At 31.5% G+C, this 25358-nt stretch overlaps 1 long non-coding RNA gene across 1 annotated transcript; it reads right to left on the reverse strand.

Moving 5' to 3' along the window:
* Window positions 1–167: 167 nt before the first annotated feature.
* LOC124353901 lies at window positions 168–15786 on the reverse strand. Its single transcript, XR_006921640.1, has 2 exons — window positions 15619–15786; window positions 168–1346 (listed from the first exon to the last, which is right to left on the reverse strand). It is a non-coding gene; the product is annotated as an uncharacterized LOC124353901 (long non-coding RNA).
* Between the last annotated feature and the right edge of the window lie 9572 nt (window positions 15787–25358).

Raw genomic sequence — 25358 nt, forward strand, 5'->3', positions numbered from 1 at the left:
TACAACTTTTAATAATTGATTGTACTGAACCATCATTGCATTGGCATTTAGCTCATTAACAATGATTGCTTGTATTTGTACCTTAATGTAACAAAATGCTCTATGCTATAATGCATGTAATTACGGATGCTTTGGATGATCAGGTTATATAAAACATTTACACTCTATTAGATCAAACTGTAGATTTTATTATTAGCCAATCATTTCAAATTTTAACATTAATATTAAGCATTTTTATTATCGGACTAAGTTTGTTCCAATGTGAGTGAAGATTAGAATATATACAGTATCCATGCATCAATCAGTAGAGTAAACATATTTGGAATCTATCCTGCGTAACAAATGACTCTACTACAAATATTTCAACATCAATAGTGTTCATAAAGAGTATCTAACCAATAAGAGTCAATAAATTTTTGAAAATTTAATCCCTTTTTTGGTATCCATAATTAAGCACCACAATAGGTTATTCACTGTTAAAGGTCAACATGATTATTCATGTTTAACTACACAAAGGTCACTTACAAGCCTTCTTGTGTGTGTTAACAAATGTTTCTTAAGATTTCCATTTGTTTTGCATGCATATGTACATGTGGAACACTTGTAAAGCTTCTCATCAGTATGAACTAATGAATGGTTCTTTAGATGCCAACTTGTTCTACATACATAGGTACACTTGGGACATTTGAATGGTTTTACATCAGTGTGAGTTAACATGTGTTTCTTCAGATTTCCACTTTTAAGGCACGTATAGTCACATATAGTACACTTATGAGACTTCTCACCAATATGAGTTAATACATGGTGTTTTAAATTACTACTAGATCTGAATGTACTGTTGCATGTGGAACATCTATAAGGCTTATCGTCTGTATGAGTTAATAGATGTCTCTTTATTTCTCCACTTGTTATAAATGCACTCTCACAAATTAAACACTTGTAAGGTTTTTCGCCTGTATGAGTTAATATATGATCCCTCAGATGCCCAATTCTTTGACATGCATAATTACACACGGGACACTTGAAAGGTTTCTGGGCACTATCACTCAATAAACGACCCTTCAGGGCCACTGGTTGTACATTCATAATTACGAATAAAGGACTTATAAGTCTTAAGTAACCTATCAGTTACAGAATGTTCAAAATAAGTTTTTAATAAGCAATATTACAGACCGTTTATCTTAAAATATTTTTTTACAGATGCAGTAGGCATTATTAATAAGGGTATCAGAATGGCATTATCAGATTTTAAATCACACATTCAAATAAATATAATAACAGATGGATGAAGGACCTTGTGGTAAGAATAGCCTATTCTTGTTTTCTTCAACTGTAGCAGCCTTTACCTGTAAAAAATAATCTTTTCACATTTTGATCTGTGAGATCTTTTAATCTCTAATTTAAAATAGTACTAACCATTCCATTAAAAACTAAATATCAACATTTTGAAAACCAAATATCACATACGCACAATGAAAATTAGAATTACTGGCATATATCTTATAGATTTTTGCTAATGAAATAAATACCGCTATTAAGCATTAAGTGAAAATTCCCAGGTACGGTCATAAAATTGTGTTTTTTATATCCACAATATTTCCAGCAGGTTAATATAGCCTACTTACAAGCATTAAGTGATGGTATAAATGACAATCCAAATAGTTTTTATGGTATTCTCAGAATGAACTGAGATTATACTAAAATATAATTTTAGTTAAAAGTTTAAGAAGAAAATAAGAAAATTATAAAAACAATTGTGAAATATGGTTGCTTGAAGATGCATTTTCAAATAATTTAGAAATCAAAGGCTGAACTGCAATTGGTCTACTCATATAATTACTTGGATCCATGTTCTCACCATTCCTGAATAGCAGAAATATTTTTGAAATTTAAATTTGTTTGGATAAATGCCAGATATAAAATTTTGATGTAAGTTTTCCTCTGGTCAAGTCTAGGGTAAATTTTAATAAAGACAAATGGATCAATTATGATTTGGAAAAAGAAAAAGCGGAAATTATAAGTTTAAGTCAAACTACAAGATTAACCAAAGATAGAACACTAAATAAGCTATTAAAACAATTGAAAAAAAATTACAGCAAAAAATTAAACTCTTCAAAAAAGGAATATATTAAAAATAAAATTAGAAATTCTGAAAACGTATGTAAATCTACTTGGAAAATAATTAATAATGAAACAAAAAATTATCACAATTTTAATAAACATATTAAATTGATTTATAATAACCATGAATATTCTGAACCAGAGGAAATCTGTGAAATTTTTAACAATCATTTTATTGACATTGTAGATAATGAAATATTACCAAACTTGTAATCACACATCACTGTTAACACTGGTACCTTTAAAACTTCTAATGCTAAAAAGTTCCACACCCAACCAGTAAGTGAGGAAGAATTAAATCAGATTATAATGTCATTTCCTAACAAATATTCAGCAGGCCACGATGAAATTCCAATGCCAATTGTCAAGCAAGCTAAAATGTACCTTATCAAGCCCCTGACTCATGTTATAAATTCCTCTTTTGTGTCTGGAATCTTTCCTGAAAAACTGAAAATCTCTAAAATTATAACCGTTTTCAAAAAAGGAAGTGAAACTGATCCTAATAATTATCGACCTTTGTCCATTTTGTCTACTTTTTAAAAAATTTTTGAACGTGTAATGTATTTACGACTAGTTGATTTTCTTGAAACCAATAATATATTTGACAGAGAACAGCATGGCTTCAGAGCTGGTAAGTCTGTCATAACTGCTGGGACGGATTTTATTGAAACCATAGTGGACAATATTGATAAGGGGAATTATGTGGTTGGCATTTTTATGGATCTTACCAAGGCCTTTGATAGTGTATCACATGAAATATTAATAGAAAATTTAAAAAATATTGGTATTAAAGATGTTACATTAAACTGGTTTGCTTCTTATATTTCAAATAGACCACAGTATGTTGACTTGCAGTTTGTAACCAAATTAAATCAAATCACTCATGCAAAATCTTCTTTAAAAATATCAAGGCATGGACTGCCACAGGGTTCCATTCTGGGGCCAATTCTTTTCTTACTTTATATGTTGGGTTTGCCAAATGTTCTGACAAAAGATCAGAGCAAGCTGTGTCTATATGCAGATGACTCTAATTTAATAGTTGCTGGTGAAAGTTTGAATGAAATAGAAATTGCAGGTAAAACGGAACTCATGTGTATTAATAATTATTTTTGCAGTAAAAGTTTATTACTAAACTTTAATAAAACAAATATGATCTCTTTCTGCACAAAACAAAATAGAAAAAAACTTATGCCAAACATAACAATAGACAATATACAAATTTCTCAATTAACTAACACTAAATTTTTAGGATTACTTCTAGACGAGAACTTAACTTGGAACGAACATATTTTGGCTTTGCAAAAAAAGATTTCTTCCGGATTGTTTGCTCTTAAAACCATGTCAAAATATTGCTCAACTGAAATTTTGAAAACCATTTATTATGCCCACATACATTCTCATATAAACTTTGGTGTTGTGTTGTACGGGGCCACTAGTAATTCAAATCTGTTAAGCATTCTTCAACTTCAAAAAAAAGCAATTAGGATAATCATGAACTTAAAGGATGGGGAATCTGTGAAAGAGTATTTTTCAAAATTAGGAATTTTAACTATTTACGGAATGTATATACTAGAAACTGTTATGATGGCTAGATCAAATTTTGACAAATTACCCTGATTGGGGTCAAATCACAACTACTTTACTAGAAATAGAAATCAATTGGCAGTACATAAACATGCATTGGAATTTCATTATAAAAAACCTAGCTTGGCAGGTATTAAATTTATAAACCAAGTCCCCAGGAATTTATTTAACATAGAAAATGATTTATTGTTTAAAAAACATTTTAAAAGATTTTTGACAGATAAGGCTTTGTATTCATTTGGAGAATATATGGACACATAGGATATAATAAAATAAAAAATGTAAGATGATTCCATTCCTTATTTGTATAAATTCAAATGTAATTGTACAAATAATATGAATAAAGTTAATTTGAATTTGAATACCATGGAGTAAGAAGCTTAGCTATTTTCTCAATTTTTTTCCTACTAAAGGAACAATCGAATTTAGTCCAACCAATAAAACAGCAATTTTTATATTTCAATACTTGTCAAAATTTTTATTTGAATTTATGCTGTCCTACAAAAACCATCAATGCTTGCCAAAAAAAGGCAATTAATAATTGGATTACAAAGGGAATACTGGTTTCAAGACAGAAACTGACATGTCTCTCCCAAATATACAGTACAAAATCTAATAAAACATTTTAATCTTATTTTCCAAATTACAAAAAAATGTACAACCGAGAAATCTGATGATGTCTCAAAATACATTATTTCTTCCAAAAGTGCTTACAAAACAGCAAGAGACATCATAAACAACAATAACAATATACATACAAATCAGAGATGAACTGGTACAGGATGAAGTGGAGGTTGCCAGAGAGGTCTACAGATTTTTAGCATCTGAGGGAACGATTCTCGACCATCAGAGCCCTACATTATCAACTTGCTGAGACGGAGCCCAACTGCATCAATGATGCTAGCACCTGTCCTTGAGGAAGAGCTCAACCATATTATTCAGCAGCCACCATCCAAAAAAGTCAAACGATGTCAATCTATTGTCTATTTAACTCATAAAAAGAATGCTCCAAAGCATATTTTGAGTCCTTTAACTCAATTAGTAAATTTATCTTTCGAGGCAGGAGTTTTCCCCTTCCTCCTGAAAATTACAAAAGTAAATCTCATATTTAAAAAAACCCGATCCATCTTCCATTGATAATTATCGCAGCCTATCTCAATCCTGCCAGTGTTGAGCAAAATTTTGGAAAAACTATTGGAAAAGAATGCTTCGTTTTCTCAACAAACACAATCAGCAATAATACACTGCTAGACAAAGTGGAATTCAATGAGATTCTAAGGGTGCCCCTACATTAAGTTCTGTTCATTTCTAAGCCACAGATGACAGGTTCTTCAAATCTCAAGCCCTGTTGAAATAGTTATACGATTCCTCAAGGTTCCATTCTCAGCCTGATCTTTTGCTTGTCTATGTAAACAACACTGAGTCATCGCGTATGCATGATATACTCATGCAATATGCCGATGACACGACTCTGCTTCTCTGGAAAGTCAAAGGAAGTTTTGGAACAACAGTTTTTTGTTGACCTGAACAACTGTATCCATTATTTTTACAGCCTCAATCTCACAACAAACTCTTAAAAATCAAATGTGCTGAATTTCACATTTTGGCCAATGGATTCAGAATATGGGCCAGCCATCATTGTGGCAGAATCCATAATAGAAGAAAAATTCCTGGGAATACATCTTTATCAAGGGTTGACTTAGAATGTTCATATTGATTCAGTTTGTACCAAATTAGCCTCAGGTGTTTATGTACTGAGATCTTAAGCCAAATATTGCCCAACTCAGGTATTGATGACAGCGTATTATAGTCTAATATTCCTATATCTTATACAAAGTGGTTTATGGGAAGCTTGTGCATACAATCAATTTTGGAGAGTTCTCAGGCTTTACAAGAAGGCAATTAGAATAATTGCTAACATCAATATCATACATAGTCTTGTCAACCAGCTTTCAAAGAGTTGCAACTGTTGACTCTGCCAAGTCTGTACATTTTGGAGGCAGTTTCATTCTGCTTATCTAATGTGCCTTAACAAGAGGTTCAGATGTACACGGGTATGAGGCAAGAGGCAGAGACAGTTACTGAACTGGGAGACACAGAACAGTAGCATATGACCATTTCCTTCGCAGGCAGAAGTCCACTTATCAACAAGTTGCCAGATTTGGTTAAAAATACACCAACGTCCAAGGCATTAAAGACTTATTTTGAATGATTTTTAGTGTCAAAGAATTCTTGGCATATAACTGACACTATTTAATTGACAGCAGAGTAAACTGGCAACAGAATTGTGTATTAATTCAAAAATGTATGTGTGAATGCAGAATTGTGGAAAGAATGTACCAATTATAATAACAATAATGAATTTTTCCTTATGATGTACTTTGTTAAATTCAAAACAAAGTTTATACTAGATCGTTCTTTGGCTACACATATTACTTTCAACCGAATTTTCTCACATCCTAATGACTACTTAAGTTTGATTGCTTTCAATATCTCAAGCAATTAGATTTTACACATCAGTTTATAGGAAAATAAATCTTGGGGACCAGGGGAAATCAGGGTTTCTGAGTAGGGTGGTATCAAACTAAGAAGGGGTAGGTATATGATAGGCGTAAGAGGAGGAGATAACAGGGTTATTAACATTCATGCGAGAATTTGAGCAGAAAAATTAGGTGTACCAACTATGTTTAAAGATAATTTATGAGTTTTTTGGTACTTTTTTCTGTTTTTCATCATTTTAGCTACAGTTCCTACCTCCATGGTGAATATTATTCATTGTTCTTTTTTTGAAGCTTGTTTTTGATGATGGAAGGATTGTGAAGGAAACAGGATTTTTCTGGACATTCACCATTGTTCAGTGATACAAAAAATCAGTACACTACGTTTCAAAATCTGCAATCTGATCTCTTCTTCAAGTAAATGACTAACCTAACACATAATTACGAACTAGGTTAAAAATAAACAAATCATACCAGAGCGTTGTGATAAGTATAAATCAAGAATCACAACCACCATGTCGTATTTCAACTTCACTAACTCTAAAACATGCACTCAATAAAGAACAAAACACAACATTAATTATTAAAACTGAACTACAAAATACAGGTCACAATAGGTCTGTATTCACCGACTGACACAACATGGTGGTTGTGATTCCTGACACGCGTGTCACATATTTTTTTTCCTACACTCGTGACACAAACTATATTTTCTCAGCGTATCAAAAATAAATAAGTTTTTCAAAGAAAACAACTTAATTTTAAATCCAACAAAAACAAGCTATATGGAATTTTGTACTAACCAATGCAGAAATAAAATTAATCCTCATATAGGAATAGATGAAGTGGCTATAGTTAAGGAAGAAGTAATGTTTTTGGGTTTAACGTTAGACAGTTCGCTGACATGGAATAAACATTCAGAAAAAATAGTTTCAAAAATTAACTCTGGTTTATATGGTCTTCGCAGAATGTCAAAATTATGCTCACAAGAAACTCTAAAAATGATTTATTTTTCACATATCCATTCAAATATGATATTTGGTATCTCATTATATGGATCCACATTAATAAAAAATTTAAATTCAATTTCAGTGATACAAAAAAAATCAATTCGTGTCATTTTAAAACTTAAATGGAATGAAAGTGTGAAGGATCACTTTCTTCAACTGGGTATCATGACGGTTTACAGTGTATATAATATATGAAACTATAATGTCAGTGATGAATCGTCCTCATAGCTTAGGCAAAAGTGGTGAGAACCATAATTATAATACAAGAAATAGAAATAATATCGCAGTAGCTCAACATAACTTACATTTTTTGTGTAAAAAAACCAATATACATAGGAGCTAAATTCTTTTATTTGCTGCCAAGCAATATAAAATTAATAGAAAATGATAAATTATTTTAAAATAAACTTAAAAGCTACCTGACTGACCTACCGTTGTACTCCTTTTCTGAATTTTATACAATTCACAATAGTTTTTACAATAATTAAAATTACATTGTATTAGATTTAGTTAGATACTAATGTAAAGCATATTTAGTAAACGTAACCATTTACTTTCTTAATCATGTGACACCATTAATGTACACCATGTGTAACAATCGAATAAAGATTTTTCTGATTCTAATCACTCTGGTATGATTTGTTTATTTTAACCTAGTTTGTAATTATGTGTTAAGGGTTATTTATTTACCTGAAGAAGAGGTCAGATTGCAGATCTCAAAACGTAGTATACTAATTTTTTTGTGTCACTGGCTAATGTCAGGAGAAATCCTGTTTTTTCATTGTTCTTACTTTGGTACAGTTAGCTACTATGCAAGTTCTTGACATTGCTTTTCTGATTAGTTATATTTAGTTCTGTAATCATTTAATGAAATAGTCATATTGTGTTTGTGATGCTAGTGAGTGGACTTTGATGCAAGTAAACTACTTGTCATTGTGTCAGAATGGACATAAAACATGTGTTGTTTTACTTTACTTTGTAATGTGAATTTAAATTGTATATGCAACACAGTATTAGCCATTGTTCTGCTATGTAGAACAGTATGGTTAGATGAGATTGAAATATTTTTAGCTCTCAAGCACTAGTAATCAGCCTTTAGGAATTGTATACTTTACTGATCAGTTCTATTTCGAGGTATGTTTTTCATTCATCACCCATATTCAGTGATACTCGAAGGCATCACTGTTAAACCATTCAATTACCAGCGCATTTTTCAAGATTTAAAAAAAGTCTTTCCGAAACATAATTGTTTTCTGAATTTAATTTTTTATCAATTTCCTTACAAAAAACAACAAATCTGTGAAGTGGCTAAAGTAAACATTTACTAATATATCAGTGTTACCCTTTGAATTTGAAACCTTTAATATCCAACAATTAAAAATTTTCAACCTATATGGGTCAATGGGCCTTTTTATAATTATTAAGGGATATTATTAGTTATTAAAGAGGTAGATCTATGCTTGGCCAAAAGGAAATAAATTTATAGCAATAATAGTTTGTTAGGTGTTGAACGTCAATATATAAATTAGTTTCAGGATTCTTTGATTAAATTAATGTTTAAATTATGAATTTTTCTAATAGTGATAATGAAGAAACAGTGATGATGGTAAATGTGATCTATTGAATAAGGCAACTAACTTAATATTAGTTAATAAGGGCCTAAAAAAAGGTTAGTCTATGATCTGTATAAGAATTCCATAAAAATATAATAAAGTCTATCAAACATCTTCAGGTCACTTTTAAGAAGTTAGATAAAATGCTGCAAAATAAATGTTTTAACACTGTAAATGAAGACTTACAAGTTAATAATATTTCAATGATTTTTGGAATCTTGGAAATAAAAACAAACAAGATACCTTGATAGCAGCTTGGCTAAAACCTAAGACATGAGTTTCAAAAGCCAAACACCAGGTAAAACCTTTTAATTTGCAATATGAAATAATGATAGGGGATAGAGTAGATCATGTCTGCAAGAAATTCTTTCTTGACTTACTTCAGATTTCACCCAAGAGAGAGAGTAAGGGCTGTTCAATTGAAATTAATGGTAAATATATGATAGTGGGCTATCCAGAAAGTAACAGACGTTTTTCATTGGTGCGGCAGTAGGTGGGGCTACAGCCGCCATCTCGGTGTCACATGCGGTCTGCATCTCTTTTACTTTTTTAATTGTGATTAATTAAAATGTGTACTGCAATTGAAAATCCCGCCACTTATGAAATGAGTTCAGTAATAAGGTTTTTGTTGGCAATAAACCATAAAGTAATTTAAATCTATCGCCAACTGTGTGAAGTTTATGAAAATGGTAATCAGTGAAAGCAGAGTAAGGCAATGGTGTATTACCTTTAAAAATGGGTGCACCAATATTTATGATGATAGTTATAGCGGTTGGCCTAGCCTAGTGACTAAAGGTTTGATGTTGAAAATCAATGATAAAGTTCATGAGAATTGCTGATTCACAATGATTGAACTCACAGAACATTTCACACAAATTTCACGAAGTTTACTTCATGAAATTGTTGTAGGGAAGCTTGGATACCACAAATTTTTTGACAGGTGGGTTCCAAATCCTTACGGAGGATCACAAAAAACAAAGACTTGTTAACTTTCCTTCATGAATACAACAAACATGATATTGAACTTCTCGATCGTATCGTTACGGTGATGATAAAAGGGTGAAGCATGTTAATTATTATGAAACGAAAATGCAGTCTATGGAGTGGGGGCACACACATTCTCCAAAAAACCAGAAAATGTCTCCAAACTCTGTCAGGAAGAAAAATTATGACAACTGTTTTTGGGATGCTAAGGATGTGATTCTAGTTGATATGATCGAGAATCAACAATCAACGCAGAGAGTTACTGTAAAACATTGCAGAAGCTACGGCAAGCGAAACAAAACGAGTGTAGGGGAAAATTTAGCTCAAAATTTTGTTTTTCCATGCATGACAATGCAAGTCCCCATACATCCAATCGTACACGACAAGTCTTGGATGATTTTGACTAGGAAGTGTTTGATCATCCGCCTTATAACCCAGGTCTGGCACCAAGCAACTACCACCTCTTTCCAGAGATGAAGACCTGGCTCGCAACGCAGAGCTTCGCTGAACTTCAGGCTGACGTTAATCAGTGGGTTAAGATCTCAGGCAGCAGATTTCTACAAAGCTGGAATTGAAAAACTTATGATAAATGTCTCAGTTTGAACAGAGATTACGTTGGAAAATAGCCTAAAAGTGTAGGTTTTAAATTGTATACAATAAAACGTTCCTATTTCAGTTGGTTAATTTTTTATTTTAAAAAGTCTGTTACTTTCTGGATAACTCTCGCAACACAGGAAAGTATTGACCTGTACTGATAAATGAGGCCACCACACAACTCGTCCAACGAAAATGCCTGACAATGTTTGGACGCTTTTAAAGATTTATTGGGAGGAAATCCCTCATAGTGTAAGCCATTATTGTGCTGAAAAAACTAAGTGACAATTCTTTGATAATGCAGACTTGTTCCTAAAGATGCTTTATGAACAGTTTGTCTTATTATTTTCTTTTTGAAACGACTTAAGACTAGACTGTCATTGAAATATTCAATATATTTTAAATATTACAGGAAGAACTGCCCATACAGCATCAAACAACCTAAAACTGATGTCTGATTTTTGTAAGCGATCCAAGGTTTTGATCAGTAATAATTCTTACTTGCCTGATGTAGCTTACAAGCAGCATGTAGCATTAATAGCCAATACTACAAACATATGTTGTGGATGTATATCTTCAATGTGCATTGCCACAACGATTGGGACAGTACATTCTACTGGTTTTGTGAATGTGATGGTATAAAAATAGCAATTTATGTTGTATCGCTTATCTATAATTTTATTTGCAACAAAATTACTGATGATACCACATAGAAAATTTACTTGTTCTCCGATGCAGCAGGGGGAGCAGAATAAAAACATAACAATGGTTAAGTTTTGTGCATGGCTATCAAAGACTTGATTTGGATATCGAACATATCTTTCCTGTTCATGGACATATCTTCAACCAGTACGATCGTAATTTTGTGCTTTGCAGATCTGCTTTAAATAGAAAAGAAAAACATTGAGACCGTTGGTACTTAAATAAAAATGTTTGAAATTTTCCGGAAGAATCATGGTCTATATAATGTTGTTAATGGTACAAATCTTTTGAAAAATTGGTCCAAGCTATTAGAGGAAATAATGTATCCAAATTTGAACTCTAAAGGAAAGAAGTTTACAAATACAAACATTTGTCCGCTTTCTCTATAAAATGTCACTACTTCCCAAACTTACACGCCAGTATGGACAACTTTTAAAGTGCTTCTAAGTGCGAAAAATCTAATTAGTGAAGTCCAAGCTTATAAAAAAGGAAGTAAACTCAATCCGAAGAAAGAAGATCTCAAAGACATACAACAATATCCAAGTATGGAAGGACAGAAGAGGTTTGCCAAAAATATTTTCTAAGTAGTGTTTTTTTATGTTTTGCCACTTAATAGGTATTTTTACATAGGTAATGATGTTATAAGGATTTTTTTATAACATAACATTTTGTACTTAGACTAACATTAAAAAAAGTGTTACAGAATAAAATCTGTTCCAGAACACCATACTATTTTGTTATTCAAAATAAAACACAATCTACAAGAAATGTACCTAACTTAACTAAATTTAACATATTCTGGTGTGGTTAAGTTTGGTTGTGTATGTATAATTAATACAAAATTTGAATTTATGCCAAAAGGGCACTTATGGTACTACTGTATTAACACTTAAATTTAGTGCTTTGGCTAGTATATTTTAAAATTATGTAGGGACGCTTTAATAAGCGGCTTACACTCGTATTCGATTGTTATTATCGAATGATTTGATATATTATGAGACTTCGATATTGTATGATAATCGTACGTAACACAACAATACATTAATAACAAGAATACTACATTAAAATTTTAATAACAAATTTAACAATAACATTACAAAACCAACTATGGCCTACATATAAAAAAACATTACAATACTTAGAGCTTGCCTGGATAGCAGTGAGTAGCCAGTTTTGTAAAAATGGAGAAAAGAATGGGTAGAGTATGATAAGCAGATCCGGGTTTTATACCGATATTGATAAACAATATCTTACTTAATTACAACTTTCAATATAAATAAAACATATTGATTTTTTAACAATAACTGACTTGTATTTACTATAACCACTTTTTCATATAATAAATGTATTTTCTTTTATAGATAATAACAGACAGTCAAAAGCTAGTGGAGGACCGTGAAACAAAAGTGGCATATCAGCTGACATCTCTGTGAGTATTTGTGCAGAGGAGAAGTACAGTTTTCTAGAGAAGTTGCTTCAACTTCTCGAAATCGGTTAATCACTGCTACACAGGAGAAAACATATAACAAATTATGCATATTTCGTATTTCCTATTATGAATGCTTTTTATGTTATCATTTCATTATTATTTATGTGTTTTTCTTACTTCCAGTTGTTATAATTTATAAAAGCGTATTCGATAAATGAATATTAAGTATTGATGATTGTACTAATTGATATAAAAAACCGGGTCCTTTTATCGTGCTCTATCCAGAATTACCACCATGGATAATCAGGAGCGAAACCCACATGTGTATATAAAAATATCTCAGATAATTTCCTCATTATGATCGCCGGTTTTAAATTCTCCAACAATTAGTTATTTCTTGCTGTTTATTGCTTATATTAAATATTACTATAACCAAGTTGAAATCATATGTTAAAAATTGTAATATTGAATTATTCATTCGGACAAAAACAATCAATCCATTCGATAATAAAAGTCAAATAACGACTGTAGGCCACTTATTAAGACTACCCAATTATGTAATGAAAAATGAATGAATAAATAAAACATGTGTGATTTTTTGATAAAATTTGCTGTTTGTAAAAAGGCAAACTTTTTCAAAACCTAGAAACTTTCAAGTGCTATTTTCTAAGAATGAACTTTCTTTAGAGATCCCCTTTTTCCATACATGCTCTCATGTTTTCTAGAAGATATTTCAAAGCTAATAAATAAAAAAACCATGATTGTGTCTGGAATAACTGTGCTTTTAATTAATAAAAATATGTATTTAAATTTTCAAATAGGCTACCTCTAGGGTGGGGTACGATAAGCGGACCTGGTTTTTTTATATCGAAATTGGCAAACGATATTACTTAATCGTAACCATCGATATAATCAATCGATACTGATTAATTATTTTGAACTATTAACCCTCTAAGTGGCGGTAATATGTTGCTGGAATGGCGGGCTATTTTTCAGAGTCAAGCAGGACTATCTTATAATTTAAAAGTAAAATGCAAATTCTAATATGAGCAATGCTTGTTATATATCAATTTTTTCGTAATAAACTACAGAAAAACATAGTATAGTTATTTTTTACATACCTTAACCTTTTTTTATGATATCCACACAAATGTTCAAAAAAACGTTTTTTTCTCCACCAAACTTTTCATTTTTACGTTCTGTAACTTTAAAAATGTCATTCCTAGGAGATTATTTTAAATGCAACCTTTATTCACAATCTAATTTTAAACAAAAAAACCTTCAATAATATTTTTTCTATTTATAACACTGTAAAAGTTGTATGGGAAAAACTGAATCTAGAAAAAACTCTTTTTCTAGTAAGAATCGCTAGAAGTTGCTTGTCTTTTCCTCCCTTTCCCTCAGTAAAAAAACAGACCGCGGGAGAAAACTTAGGATTAATGGTACTTTGGGATTATACCGACCACACCATTATGAAGAACACAAAAATATAAATTTATAGAAACAAACATGATAGAACGAAAAAACAACTCTTTAATTACAAAATTAAAAACTTACAAGCATTTCCAGGTATTGTAATCGGTATTGTTGTCTCTGTTATCTTATCTTTCTCGAGAATCCCGATTACGGCAGGCCGAGCGGCATCACATGATTTGCACGGTACATAATTGCCTTTCCAATACAATTCAATTTATATTTCTGATCAGCCCCTCTAGAATTTGATATTTTACTGATAGGTACTATCTCGAGGGATGTTTTTCTTTCGTTGACATCAGCGCGGGGCAGCACCATTTTGGGTGGCGGAATGTGATCAAGAATAAAAACAAGTTTTGAGTGTTTTTTCAATAAAGAGTTTAGTTTTAGCTTGGTAATGTTTGTTTTTTTTTTTTAATTTTAGTGTTTGGAGAAATGTAGAGGTAAAACACGGAAGTACAACAAAGCGACGCGACTCTGCAATCACGTTATCTACTAGACCGCTCGACTTTGACCTCTGTCTGAGGATGGGGAGGGGTTTGCGATAAGACAATTCCTGTTTTATATTGACGAAATATTGTTTTACGCTAATCTAGTAATCAGTAGAAGCAAAATGCCAAATAACGATTCATGTCTGGGTGTGGTCGGTATAATCCCAAAGTACCGGATTATTTCAGTTAGTACCATTGATTATTTCATCGTGATGTTGATGATACTATATGAAATGTATTTGAAATTTAGTGGTGAACGCAACTGTTCAAACTAGGCATAAAAATAATTATCGGTTGCCTAGCAATAAGCGGCAATGTGAAGCGACTTCTAAGACGTCGCTTGCCACGTCACGGCGGTGTAAATAGAACGTCTCAGACGTTGCTTGCCACTTAGAGGGTTAACTTCAATTATCTATATCAACATCTGTAAACACTCTAAAATAATACATGTAGGATAATATTTCAATTTTACATAAGTAATTCTGATTAAGAAATGACAGTCAATTTTAGAAAACTACACGACATTGCTTTTTCCTGGCTTTAACATGTTGGACTCGTACCGAAAAATTTTGGTTATAATAATTTGATTGATCACTGTAAATATTAAATTCATATTTTAATTTAACACATATGATTGTTATTGAGGACTATAGGTACTTTTATATTGATTGGTAGTCCAGGATTTGAGATGCGAATATTAGGTATCGATGACTATATTCTTCTATATAAAAAACCGGGTCCGCTTATCATACCCTACCCTACCTCTATTTAGCAATTTGTAATATTTGTCTCACCTATTCTCATACATTCCAAGTAACATTGATGGTTTACACTTTGTAAAAGTTTTAAATGGTTTTAGATTCAACTATTTACATTCTCAACATAATTGTTTCCATGTAGAAAGGAGGCACTTTTTTATAATATTGTACCTAGGTTAAGTACTTGAACAAACTATGCTTTTAATTAGTGTTAATATTATGATTTTTTTTTAAAGGCTTCCTTTATGCAATTTTAAATACTTGCCTAACCTAGCCTTGTAGTTTTTCTTTTTTACTCCAAGTAACATTATTGGTTTACACATTGTAAAAAGTTTAAACTGTTTTAGATCCAACTACTTACATTTTCAAAATAATTGTTCCATGTAGAATAGAGACTCTTTTTTGTAATATCCTTACCTACGTTATTATGTTGCTAAAAACATTGCAAAACTTTATGATCATTTACCACTTAGACCCTATAACATCATATCGAATCATTCGAATTCCACCTAAGTCATCTGAGTAAAAAACTAACCTTAAAAGTTAATTGTAGAGGAACATCTGCTTGATTATTTGCACTAATTTAGAGGAACACGTCTCATATTTGCCACATCAAACAGCTGGTGACAACTGTCAAAATCTATTCAAAACCAATGCGGGGCAGAGTGCGAATACCAACCAAAATATAAGGCCTCATTCTTGATAGCTAAGTTCATGAGGTGTTTACAAAACGAAATGTGTGTGTTGTTGATAACTTTTGCTAGGATCGTCGTAGTGATGTTTTGTTCATGCCATTGTGTTTTTATTAAAAAGGCCATTAAAACGATATGTCACAAGATGGGCGTTGCAATTTCAAAATTTAAAGTTACCCCCTTCGTACCACCTTTTGAAAAGGGGGGGATTATGTTTATCATTAAAAAAAATCAAAAATGTATTTTAATAAGTATGGTGAAGGTTGTACATCGATATCTCAATCCGTTACGAATATATATCCAGGCGTACCAGAACTTAATTTACACCCTGTATATTTTAGTGCTACTCGGTAATAATTAACTTAAGATATATCAATCAAACCTATTACTCTATCTATTTATCAACAGAGAATTAATACCGGTTCACACCAGAACGTTAAATATTTGTTTTATATAGTACAAAAATTCGGAATGTTTCGTTAAAAACCACTAATGATATAAATAAATAGTAATAATAAAAATGTATTTAATCACTATTATTTAAATACAATTTTTTCTGTGAATATTGGCTACCACAGTATTGACAGTAGTACCTATGTATTGACTACCAAAATACTTTATCGACTACCACTCCAAATTCTAAAACTCTTAATTGGTGTATTATATAGATGATTTTAACGAAACGGATTTTCAATGCTTTTCTTAATTTAAGTACAGTAAAGTTGATTTTCCAATACAGGAAAACATTATTTTTCAAATAAGGGAAGAATGGCTCTACCATTGATTATTTCCTCTAAATCAAATTTATAAATTAAACTAATGTGTTAATTACTAATGCAATTTTAGTCCTGTTCCGTATTGCTGGCGAAAAAACGAAAAATGTCCCTCGAAATAGTACCTATCAGATAATGATCAGAATTCTAGAACGTCTAATCACGAATGCATATTTTGTGTCAATGTGGCATTCTTGTTGTTGCCGTAGTATACGCTGTCTCTTCTTTCTTATTTGTTTTTTTTTGAAAAGCCTTAAATACATTATAATGAGGCCTCGATGTACACTTACTTTACATTTCTATTGTATATATCCTTTTTTTATCAATGTAATTTATTAATTGGATGCCTTCTGGTTGTTTACCTGTAAGATTACTTAAATTGTTAAATTATTGCCATATTTCATACATACGCAGAATGGGTTACCATTTTGTTAGTTACGCATTACTGGGCATACAAATGTAATCTAAGCGTCTCCTATTCAAATTTGTATGTTTATTCTCTGGTAAAAAAATATACATATTTTGTGAAGTGCCACTGTATTTGTTTAAATCTACTAGCTTTTGCAGAATACTGTAAGATATTCATACGTTGTTCCCCATACAAGATTTTTCTGATAGGGTCTAAAGTCTTCAATAGCAACTGGAAGACAGTGATTGTAAAACACTGCCCCATTATTTGCAGCTTCTCACTCTAATTTGCCCACCCTCTCTTTTGGCTGAATGACTACATTTCCATGTATCTATTGAAAATATATTCTGTCTGTGTTTCCACTAGCAATTTAAAAATCATCATAATCATACCATTTTCTTTATGCCGTTTACTACAGTTTTCTAGTGCCTTGATTGCCGATAAAAGAAAGTCCGTGTATAAAACGATGCTGGTTTCAGTTAAAAACAGAACATACTCAATTGCCAAATAAATAGAATATACTTCTGCTGAGTAACTTGACATATCCTGATTTAGTTTGAATTTATGTTCTAGTTGGAGTGCTGCAAAAGCAGCGCCAACATTTTCATTTCCTTTTCAAGTATCTGTGAAAACGACTAAATCGTTTCTATAGCTTGATTTAAACGTTTTATTTTTATCATGTTAAATTATGGTAGTGTTAGGAATATTTCTATTGTAATTATCATCATTATTTATGTGTTCAATACTACATTAGGGTTAAAGTAAACAAAATTGGACAGTACTAATCTCAATGGTAGGGTATGTGTATTTTGTGTTCAAAGTCAAAATCACCAATCTTGTTTATGGCTCTTATATACAAAGGGATTTTCTTTTTCTCCTAGTACTGTGACATGCCGATTAGCAGATTGAGATTATTGATTTTGGATACTGCTCCATACTCCTGATGATGTAAAAAAGTCTACGGGAAAAAGGACGAGAGTGATTATTTTGTACTTTTCAGAAGAACACATTGCGTATTCATTTTGTTATACTAAAAGTGTGTTTATAGTTATAAGTTTATTTTTTTGTTTTAGTGTAGTTTTAAAGGATTTTATACCAGAGTGTAATTAAATCAACAGCTGACTAGTTTTAATGCCATAAAACTATTTATTTAATTAAACAAGCACCTACAAACTTTACAAAAATTATGAGAGTTGCTCATTCATTGATATTCTTCAATGTTTTAATACGGTAAACTAACAAAAAATTTTATTCCTTCAGGTCCACAGAACTGTTTCAAATGCATGAAATGTCTATATTTGGGTTCTGGTACACGAATATAATCTGTAAAAATGGTATATTAGCGTAAATTACTATTTTAAACTGGAAAATGTGTTTTTGTATTGGGTGTTTCCTTTTTATATACAATATATTGAACCTATAAACATGGTATTCTAATTGTTGTGAAAATATTAATTTGAAACCATCAATTTACCTTCACTTTATGTGGTGGTAGATCGAATGAGCCAGGCTGAACAGGTAGTGAACAGGCTCCAAGTTGGCTTTTAGATACTAAAAATGTGCATGTACAATATCCTTTAGAGCTTGCCCTGTGTTATACTAATCTTAAGTAATGGCTTAAGAACATATTTCTTTTATAGAATTGTTGCGAATGGGCAGCTCTTAAAGTAGAATCATTTAAAAACTCAGTCCATTGACGATGAAGTTGTAAGTCAGCTTCCACAACTTGTAACTGAGTAATTGTCGTCCAGGAATGTTTTACTATAGAAATCCAGTCCTCAGGAGTTCCCGCAGGATATTTTTGGTATATTAATGCAATGTTCCGATTACATTCTAGATAAAGAGTGATCTCTTATGGGGAAATCAATTTAATCGAATCAAGTTTTTCACAATATTGACTATGTAGTGGCAGAACCTTATCACTGTGTAGTTTTTGTTCTGACTACTACACGAATCACAAAACACATTCAGTTTTCTTATACATATGGACTCATTTTGGTAAATATGTAGTGATAAAGAAAAGAAACGACATCATCCGCCTCCGTTTTACCTTATATCTGAGAGCATCTAACAATAAAAAGCAAAGTCGTTTGTTGACAAACTGTGTATGTTAAATACATAGTGGGACAGTTGTCTTCGGCAGTATACCTACATTATTTGTTGTAGCTAAGGTGCTTTTAAAAATCAACAGCCAGTGCTTCAGTGTCATGTTTCTTCATCCTAGTTTTTCTTTGTCGTGTATAAAATATATTAGCTTTTCTCGGGTGTAACTCATTGTCGGTTTCTTTTTCTTTAATTTCCTTCATAATTTTCATCCTTTCTTCATCATTTATTCAAACATCATTCAAATTTTTGTGGTAAACTTGGAATTATAAATTTTCCTATATGCCTTATAGGAAACTGGTTGTGATCTGCTATAAAACTCCTTATACAATTGATACATTTTGTCTATATTAAAGTTGTTCTGGTACATATGTTTCTTCTGTTTTAATATGCTGTAGTGTTTCGATCTCCTCTTAAATTATCCAACATAATCCCTCACAATCTATTTTTTCTCCTGTCATCCTACAGTGCTTGTAATCATAATAATCTCTTAAATCGTTCGGAATCTTCCTGTACTTTTCAACGCTTTTGCGGTTAAGCTATGCAAGGGTAGAAATACTCTATAGCAAACTGGTATCTTTTCAAATGTATCGCTGTCATCAGCTGTTATTCTCACTTTCTACCAGTATGATTTCTCATTGAACGCTGCGTCATTTTCCGTTTTCAAGGCCTACATTGTTTAATGTCGTATACAATAATCAAACCTTCTAAGTATAAGAATTGCTCATCTCATCTCTACCTTTCAAATCAGTGAATTTACTAATAATGGACGTGCTATCAACTCTTTTATTCGTTCGAAATATTTCAACCATTTACAGTGGCAATCATTTCCCAATTCATGATTAACTTACCTCCATTGTTTCATTACGTCTGATGTCCTGCCAAATGAGTTCTTCTCTCTTATATCTTTGTTTACTATACTTTCACAATGATTGTTTTCACTGTCATCTTCACTAGTAATCGTTATGTTTGACGTAATTAACAAATAAAGTTAATTTTACACTCACAATATGTAGCAAGAGCTATATAATCACTGTATTTTTTATCTCTTTAAAGCCTCAGCTTTAAGCTATGCTGGCTTCGATGTACACTGATATTTTTGTTTTTATTACACTGGTATTTATTCGCAAAGTACAATATCATTGTGAAATTACAGGTATCTATGCCCGATTAGACCTCCCCGGGATTTGAACCCGTGATTTCTCAGTTAGAGAGCCGATACTATACCATTAGTCTACGGAGGAGTAAATGTATCACTGTCACACTAATCACAACAATGTCTCAGCTGATATGGATGAAATAAACAGAGCTGCAAACTGGGGTATGGCTTTCGTCCTTTTAGTATTGTATGCCATTTATAATATATTGCCATCAATTGTTATTTGAAGACATTCATCATTTTTGCAGCGAACACAACCGTTTTAACTTACTCTTTATACAAGACATTATGTGCAATGGGAAACCCCAAATTGAAAAAAAGTGACTCTCATCCTTTTTCCCTTGGACTTTCACATATTATTTTGTTAAAGACTCTCTGCAATAACATTACGCCTTGTGTTTAATGGCAATGTTGAGGTTTCTTTTTGTAAAGCAATGATAGGCGTAGATTTAAATGCATTCATGGTTATTCTCATAGCCTATGATTTTGTATAAATTCGAATTTATATAATAACTTCACAGACGCGTGACCAAACAGAAACTACAAAAATCTAGTTTTGCAAGTATGAGGTCTTTGTATATTTCAGATCAAGATGAGATCCATGACTACCACAAGCTAACATTTTAAATATATTTAGCTAGTGTATTTTTATATTGGTTACACAGGTTGGTGATATGTTCTGAAAATGAATAATTTATTATCCATGGTCACCCCCAAAAGTTAAATGCTATTTTCTTATGTTATTTCATTGACATAATCATTTCCTTACCGTTCGTTAGTATATGTTTTTCTTGAATAAAGAGATACCGTATGCCTTTTGGTGGCATTAAGCTTAAGATATAATTTATCAAAGGTAAATTTTTACAATGTCATCAAGTGCGATTTGTATGTTGTTGGATGCTGTGCCATAGTTCTTATGGCAAGTGTAAAGTGAGAAATCGTCAGTAAACCGTACAGACTGAATTTCTTCCCATAAGCTGTTCTTTAAAACTGAGATGTATTTTGAAAAAAAAAGAAGAGGACTCAAAACACTTTCTTTAGGTAAACGTTTGTATACATATCTAACAATAGTTTCATATGGGCTGCCAAATATATGCTTAGGCACAAGTTAAATACACCTGATATTTTATTTTGAAAAAGATAAAATGGTATAGTATCGATTTTGCAGTGAATTACGGGAAGAAATAATTAATAAAATAAAAATGGCTGATGAATATGAAGAAGAATCTTCATTTTAAAAGTACAAACACTGATTGAGCCATTCTTCCGTACTGGACGACCATTGTTCCCATATTAAAAACACCAAAACATAAGAAATATCTACTAAAATAAATAAGCCATCTGTTTTAAAAAATCACAGTACTTAGTAGTCCGTAAACACAATATTAATTTTTATTGTCTTATTTCCTTTTTATATGTATAGTAATGTTATATAATTATTTCAAAGGGCACACACTCATTGAACACAAATAATATATCCCTATTATGTATTGTATGTATATTATTTATACCTATATAGTATTGGTTCTGAGGATTTAATATTTACAATAAAGATTTTTACTTTTCGTCATAGTTTTATATGTGCATTTCTCTTTCATTATCCATGCACATACAATGTCGTAGGAGACGTTTGTTTTGATAACCCCATGTTGTAAGGGGACAAGGGTGAGTTCGTATGTTAGACGACAACTGTCCGGCCGTGCACCTGACCTCAGTTAGCAACGACACGCTGCAACGATTTCCTGGTCAATACAATGCTCCACGCTGTTTCTCGCAGTCAGTGCCGCATCAGGAGAGTCCAGTGATTATAAAGTTTGAACTTGTATATACATATGATTATGACTGATTTTTAAGTTCCAACATAAATGTTATTTTTGGACGTTAATCGACTATAGGCGATCGATTAATTTGAAATCAAATGCTCTTGGGGGGACAGGTTCCATTCGTCCACCACCGTGCGTTCCTGCTCGCAATATTGTAATATTTTATAAGATTTAATTCTATTTTTATACTACAATTTTTATAAAATTAGTCATATGATGAAATTCGCAAATTAATTTGACACTATGGTTTAAATGTATTTGTAGTTTTTGTTATCAAAAGAATATTTACTCACTGATTGATTGAGTTTATTTCCAAAATTTACATACAGAGTAATAAAATTCATAAAAAATATCTTTCTAGGAAATTATCCCCACATGGGCTCAGCCTGTGTATGGGGAAACGAGTTCATTAGTCTGCACTATACCAATAACACTCAAAAATATAAATTAAAATAATTGAATGAATTAAAATTATTAACAGAATTGACATTGACAAATGAAAAAAAATTAACCTCTAAAATAAACTATACAAGACCAGAGCATGGAATACCTGAGTACATTTAGTTAATAAAAAATCTAAAATTAAAAAGAAATATAACTTGTATGTTAAAATTTGAAAATGTAAAAGAGGTAATGTAAAAAAAAACATAAAAAAGAGCAATCAGGACGACTTAAAATAACCGATATAAGTAGAGAGAGAGAGAGACTTGGATCACACCTGCACGCACGCACACACAATGTAATATTAATGTAATGTAATGTTTGGTTTACAAATAACATACCGAATCAGCTATATTTTTAAAGAAAATAAAATATTAAATTTTGACCAGCTGTATAAGTTTTGCTTGTTAATGCATGTACATAAATATTTAGATCACCATAAAATCAAAACCGTGAATAGAACAACACGAAATTCCAGGTTTTATCAACTTGAATTGCCTCTTTTTGGTTCAGTTTCCTCTAGATGCCAGTTCTGCTACATGGGCCCAACATTTTTTAACAAGTTCATAGCCTATTACGGCAATGAATTATCTTTTGAGAAAAAAACCTAAAGTAAAAATGAAAGCATTAACTTATGTCACTGAAAACATACCAGATTGAGAACAGAGTTGCTTAAATCGCTCCATTTATTTATTTATTTTTTATCTATTCTATCATATACTTGTGAATTTCTATTGTATTTATTATTGAATATAGCATACATGTTCTATAATCACTTTTACTGTCCTTGTTATAAACCTATAGTTTTATTTCGTTGTTATTATTTGTTTGTTATAATATTTATAGATTTATCATAATGTTACTTATTTATTCTTAAACATTCTACTCATAAATTTATTATATTGTTGTTGTTCATTTGTTATATATTTATGAATTCATATGTTGCTATTTATTGTTACAATTATTGTACTGTTGTTATTGAATTGTACAGGGTAATTGATTCTTCAATTTCATGTTTCAATTTCAATGTATCCTTGTTGAATATTTAGCGGTGTTTCTTGAGTAACATTTCTGTCGGGACAATGCAAAATGTACACTAATTTATACTTGTAACGTGAAATGGATTGTTGCATGAGGACTGCCAGCATCAAAAAGTAATGGACATTACGACGTAGTCTAAGATGCTCCCGCATTCACCTTGCATGGTGCATTGCGACAATGCATTGTGAAATTATAATATTTTTTAAATAAAGGTGGTTGTGAACTGTGAAAACACACACACACACACACACACACACACACACACACACACACACACACACACACACACACACACTCACAAAACACACGCCACTCACGCACACATGCACGCACCAAACGCCCTCATTGGCCTGCACTCAAAAGATTATACAAACTCACCACACACTCGGACTACCTTTGAATGTATTAAAAAACATATAACAGAAATGTAATACATAAAAAACAGCATACCTAGGTGTAGATTGAGGAAAAATATTGACGAAACCCATCTCGCCCAACATCTACTAACCATTTATTGACTAATGTTTTGTACGTACTAATAGTGCAAGGTCTTGGGTTTTTATGAAGTTTGGTAATTTTGAGAAAATAATATGAGCAATATAGTGAGATGATGTCGAATTAAATGTTTTAACGAGTCTAGGAACAATAATTCTGTTATGAAGTGAAGAACGCGTAAAACGGCTGTGGTTACTGTGAGTGAAAATTGAATCTCGATGTTAAAAAATGTACAAAACTAATGTTCGGATAATATATAATTACGAGACGATGAAAACTTTAAATTCTTCAAATAATAAATTGGTTGGATAAGTACGATTTCGCACTGATCAATTATATTGAATTTAAGAGCACTAATAAAGAATATACGCTCCACAAAGACTGCACGTCTGTAATAATCTGATTGTAACAATGTAAAATAATCCCATTGTAATTTAAAACTTTAACTACCGTAACAAAAATTACTAAAGTGTAAGTAAACAAAAGTGTGAAAATGAGAACTACGAGATTCTACTATGATACTCAACACAATATTCCACTTGAAGGAAATGTTTAATTTTTATGTTTTAATTTTAAGTGATTTAATGTAATGTTAGGATTATATTTTGTATTTCTTTAGAGGATTATACATTAATTAATTGGAGTAATCAAATAAAATTCGTACATGAATAAGAATTATAATTTCAGTCGATTATAATGTCTAAAAATAGGTTTTGCATCCTACCACCAATCCAATTCACGTAACCATGTGCTCTTACGGTGACATGTTTCGAAGGTTAACCTTCATCGTCGGTCCTTAGTAGTCGTAGTGGTGGACGGCTTTGTCATATAATTAAAATTACGCTACACTACACATATAAAAATATCACTCGCATAAATGACACAGTACACGATTGCGCGAGATGAACTTTAGCTGACTTAAACCTGCAAATGTAACATTGGTTAGTGATATTAATTTAAAATTTAATTCAGCCATGATTTAATTTACCTCCCTTAGCCATGATCACCTCACGAGAGACATTTTATATAATGCCCTATATTGTATGCGTTCTAAAGATCAATAAAATAGTTTACTCTGGGCAATTATCTAAAATGTTATTGTTGCAGTTGTTGTGCTGGATATCAGAAAACATTATTTGCTATTTGAATTTATTACGCAACAACA

The sequence above is a fragment of the Homalodisca vitripennis genome, chromosome 2, assembly GCF_021130785.1.
Source record: "Homalodisca vitripennis isolate AUS2020 chromosome 2, UT_GWSS_2.1, whole genome shotgun sequence".
Lineage (NCBI taxonomy): Eukaryota > Metazoa > Arthropoda > Insecta > Hemiptera > Cicadellidae > Homalodisca > Homalodisca vitripennis.